Raw genomic sequence first — 5319 nt, 5'->3', positions numbered from 1 at the left:
CTGGTTCCAGCAGTTCTCTGGCTTCAGCCTCCTGAGTAGCTGGGATTACAGGCGCCCAGCTAATTTTTTTGTATTTTTAGTGGAAATGGGGTTTCGCCATGTTGGCCAGGCTGGTCTCAAATCCCTGACCCCAAGTGATCCGCCTGCCTTGGCCTCCCAAAGTGCTGGGATTACAGGTGTGAGCCACCACACTCAGCCCTCCCACTGGATTCTGATGTTGGTCAGGTTTTCTCTGGCTAGATGGTCAAATTCTAAAGTCATTCTAATGCCAATTATAGTAAGGAACATATATATTTATATAAATAAATTAGTAAAATTATGCTATAGTAAAGTGTTTAATAAAATTATACATTATATATGATATATAGTATATATATATTACACATATTAATATATAAATAGTGCCAAGCACTGATGTTTTATTTTACATTTATTAGTGCTCTAGACATGAGAACTATGGCTTAAACTCCTGATAGGCTCTTGCAAATCCCTCTCATCGATCAAGATTGTCTATTCATTCATTTAGCAAGTATTTATTACTTATTAAGTGTCAGATACTGCAGAGGTTCTGGGGATGAAGAGGTAACCAGGATATACACAATCTCCACTCTCAATGACATTACACTCCCACTCTAGGGCTGTTCTTAAGATTAAATTATATATATATATATATAATTTAATACTTATATTGTGAGTACACATATATATATATATGTGTACTCACAATAGACCTGGAACATGGTAAGCACTACATAAGTATTAGCTGCTGTTATTATTATTAACTCATTTTTCCTCTTCTTAGTATTGTCACCTTTATTGGAAAGTAACCGTGCCAAGACTAAAAGTCCTGGGTTCCTAATTTGGTGTTACCATTCACTGATCAACAAGCAATGATGTTATCTTAAGGATATTGAGGGTTTTTTTTCTTGAACAGGGTCTCTCTCTGTTGCCCAGGCTGGAGTGCTGTGGTGCCATCTCAGCTCACTGCAACCTCTGCCTTCCAGGCTTACACAATCCTCCTGCCTCAGCCTCCTGAGTAGCTGCGACCACAGGTACATGCCACCATGCCTTGATAATTTTTTTTTTTTTTTTTTTTGTAGACATGGGGTTTTGCTATATTGCCCAGGCTGGTCTTCAACTAGTGGACTCAGGTGATCCACCCGGCCTTGGTCTCCCAAAGTGCTGGCATTGCAGGCATGAGCCACTATACCCGGCCTGGATATTGAGTTTTGTTTAGAATAGAAGCCCTGTGAGGGCAGAGATGTGTCTGTCTGTTCACTGTTATAGTCCCAGTGTCTAGAACAGTGTCCAGGTTATTGCAGGTACTCAATAAATATCTGTAAAATGAGTGAAATGAATGAATGTGTATGAGGGACCCCCTCGTGATGTGCAGAACTAAGTCATTATATTATAATACTTTTCCTACAGTTATTATTTTATCCTTGAATGTATTTAAATTGCAAAGTATGTAGACAGGAGTTTTGAAATAAAATCAAAGAGGAACTGGCACTTACATGCATAAACCTGAGGTACATCTTTTTTTTTGGTTTTACCTCTAGGCAGAGAGCCCTCTACAGAAGGATGTAATGGATAATTATTGGTATAGAATGAGGTTCATAACCAGAAACAAAAGTTCTCTCCATGATACCTGGAATCTTCAAACTGTTCCTTCTGGCTAAGGTGATGAACACCCACACAGTCACAATATTGTGAGGAGCTAAAGCACATTTGAGATTACTCAGACCTGAGACCTGGAGAAGGTGAGAGGTTTTAATATGAAGGCTGGGGAAAAAGATCAATTGCCACCCCTCGGAAATAATGCCTATTGGCCAAGGTTCACAGGGATCTGGCAGTTTTTCTTACACATGTTTTCCAGTTCTACTTGGAACATTAGAGTTATCACCAAGTCCTTCATGAAAGGTAGTTAGCATTGTATGAGTTGATGGTCAACATCTTGTACAGACTGAGTAGAAGTAAGATGGCATTATTGTGTAAAAACATTCAAATAGCTCAGTGACCACTGCAAAAAGGAAAAAAAAGCTGGTAGAAAGAAACTGGGCATTTGCATAGAATAACTTGAAATGCCATCTGTTTTAAATCCTGGCACTTTCCCTCAAATATCACAAAAGACCACTTAAGATATATTTGTTATGGTGCAAAGCATCTACTGCTAAGCTCCCGGTAAACTTGTGTTTTTCTTTTGTTTTTGTTTTTGTTTTTGTTTTGAGTTGGAGTCTCGCTCTGTTGCCCAGGCTGGAGTGCAGTGGTGCATTCTCAGTTCACTGCAACCTCTGCCCCCTGGGTTCAAGCGATTCTCCTGCCTCAGCCTCCCTAGTAGCTGGGATTACAGGTGCCTGCCACCATGCCCAGTTAATTTTTGTACCTTTTAGTAGAGATGGGGTTTTATCATATTGGCCATGTTGGTCTCAAACTCCTGACCTTGTGATCCACCTGTTTTGGCCTCCCAAAGTGCTGGGATTACAGGTGTGAGCTAAACTTGTGTTTTTAATCTTACATTGGGTTCTGCTTTCCTTTTTTTTTCTTTTTTTTTTTTTTGAGTTGGAGTCTCACTCTGTCACCCAGGCTGCAGTGCAGTGATGCGATCTAGGCTCACTGTAACCTCTGCCTCCCGGTTCAAGTGATTCTCATGCCTCAGCCTCCCAAGTAGTTGGGATTACAGGTGAGTACCATCATGCCCAGCTATTTTTTTGTATTTTTAGTAGAGACGGGGTTTTGCCGTGTTGGCCAGGCTGGTCTTGAACTCCTGACCTCAGGTGATCTGCCTGCCTCAGCCTCCTGAAGTGCTGGGATTACAGGTGTGAGCCACCATGACTGGCCGTGTTCTGCTTTCTTATAGGAGTTCTCTAGAAAAATGAGAGAAGGACACATGGGGCCACAGAATAGCATCATTAACGTTCCCAAATTCCTTGAAACGTTTTTGTTCAATTCTCAATCAACACTGTTGATGGTCTGTAGCTCATCAAATCCCCAAAATAGATATTATTAAGGATGCCATCTCTCTGCCTAACTACTAACCAAATTAATTAACAGGCAGAGAAACACACTAATTTGAATTTTACCTTTTGTTTTTCTGTTTAAGAGACATACCAGCTCCAAATAAGAAGATCTTTAAGCATCTGCAATGCCCAAACTTACAAAATATTCAGGAATGAAATGGGAACAAATTAAAAGAAAGCCTCATAAAGCATTTAATCTCCATTCTTCCTCTCAAGCCAAATTAATCCCAAATTTCTGCAAGAAAACATTAAGGCACCATCTATGCTTTACTCTTTAAATTAGCGGGGGGCTATAGCAAAAAGAATTGAGGTTAGATTGGCCAACCACATACATCTTATTTTTCGTATCCAATAGAGAGATTCTTTTTCTTTCCTCTCAAAGCACAAGGCATAAAGTGTAAAGTCTGAGCAGAGGGATCCCCTGGTCTGTTTCTTCTGGGTCTGTCTCAGCATCACAGCAAAGCCAGGGGCTGAGACTCGCTTGAGTGAAGCAGATGCTGTACCAAGTAGCATGGTTCCCATGCACACACGTGCACGGTGGAGGCCATTCAAACCAGCTGGGTTGTCGTCTGGTTTGCATTTGGCTCTCTTCCCAGGCTGTCACATGTGACTTCTTTGTTGCAGACAATGACAGTGACAAAACAAAAGCACTCAGGCACTTGGTCTCAGTTGCATCTGTTGCTTTGCTCATTGTCTTAACTTAATTACGCTGGCCACCCTTGACAATGGGCGGCAAGTGGAGGCATGTTAGAAGCAGCCGTCATCATCGGAGCTGGCACCCACCTTCGGTGCACTTCTTGAAGGGTTATGAAACTGTCCCACATTCAGTCAAGCAAAAACTTTTCACTTCAACAGCTTGTCCAAGACAAACAAACCAGCTGAAACTGTTTCTAGTATGCAAGTAGACAGATTTTTAAAAGGAAAACAGTAGTGAGTAAATACTGTTTCCTATTGACACCGACAAAGGTAAGACTATTAAGAAAACGTTGATCCTCCAGCTCACTGGGGTTGGTTAAAGATGTTTACCCTTCAGAAGGAAAGGTTAACCAACTCATTAGGAAATAAGTTTGTGGAGGGTTTAATTTGTGATATATATGATTACCCATTATGTACAGACACACATATTTAGGGTGCTAGAAAAGGCCCTGAAGAGGCCATTCACCTTCTCCCATTATCTCTTGGTTCTTATCCTAGCTCCAAGCTTTCCTTTGGAAACCTATCCACAGACTTTTCAGATAAGATCACTGTGCCAAGTGTGGTGGCTCACACCTGTAATCCCAGCACTTTGGGAGGCTGAGATGGGCAGATCACTTGAGGTCAGGAGTTCGAGACCAGCCTGGCCAACATGGTGAAACCCCGTCTCTCCTAAAAATACAAAAAATTAGCCTGGTGTGATGGCGTGTGCCTGTAGCTTCAGCTACTAGGGAGGCTGAGGCAGGAGAATTGCTTGAATCCGGGAGGCAGAGGTTGCAGTGAGCTGAGATTGTGACACTGCATTCCAGCCTTGGCGACAGAGTGAAACTCTGTCTCCAAAAAAAAAAGATCACTGAGGACTAATAACAGTGGCAATAATAATAATGTTGCTTAACATTTGCAGAGGCTTTACAGTTTACAATATAATATCACTGAATCCTGACAATTACCATGTGAGGTGATGTGGTGTTATTCCTGTCAGTCCCATGTACAAGCTGAGGCTCGCTAAGATTTAGTAATATGCTTGAGGTCACAGAGGAACAAACTGATAGACCAAGGGCTAAGATAATAACAGTTCCCATTACTTGAACATTTGTTATGTGCTGGGGATTGTGGTATGTACGTAAATTACATATATTTTCTTTTTTCCTATAGTTCTCTCAGGGATAAGTACTACTGTCTTGACTGTTTTATCTTTAAGGAATCTGAAACCTAGGGTAAACAACTTGCCTAATTTCTTATGATGGAGATGTAATAGTGGTTGGAATTTGGACCTATTCCTTCTGATTCTGGAGCTCACCAGTTAACCACTCCGCTAAACTGCCTCCCCAAGAGGTAAAAAATATCTAGTGCTTTCAAGTCCAGATCTCTTTCCAATAGCAATAGTTGATAATATCATGAGCTGCTCCTGCTCCCAGATGGGGGTAGATGCTGGTTTAGAGGGCAAGGCCGTGCCATGGGACAGAAGACTCAACGAGGAGGGAGAGTATTACCACAAGCTGGGACCCATTTGTAATGGTATTTATAGAAGTCTAGGAGCACAGTATTCAATTAGCAAAAGCAAACTCCCTGGATATTATAACCCCTTTTTTCTTCCCCACCCCACCCG

At 41.5% G+C, this 5319-nt stretch overlaps 1 protein-coding gene across 3 annotated transcripts in view; it reads right to left on the bottom strand.

Annotated features, from left to right (window-relative positions):
* IGF1 (insulin-like growth factor 1 (somatomedin C)) overlaps window positions 1-5319 on the bottom strand; it is an 80899-nt gene that overhangs the window by 4630 nt on the left and 70950 nt on the right. The window lies entirely within an intron of this gene.

Source organism: Mandrillus leucophaeus, unplaced genomic scaffold (genome assembly GCF_000951045.1).
Source record: "Mandrillus leucophaeus isolate KB7577 unplaced genomic scaffold, Mleu.le_1.0 Scaffold852, whole genome shotgun sequence".
Classification (NCBI taxonomy): domain Eukaryota; kingdom Metazoa; phylum Chordata; class Mammalia; order Primates; family Cercopithecidae; genus Mandrillus; species Mandrillus leucophaeus.
Note: the sequence above shows the minus strand (reverse complement) of the source record. Positions and strands in the feature narration are given on the sequence as shown.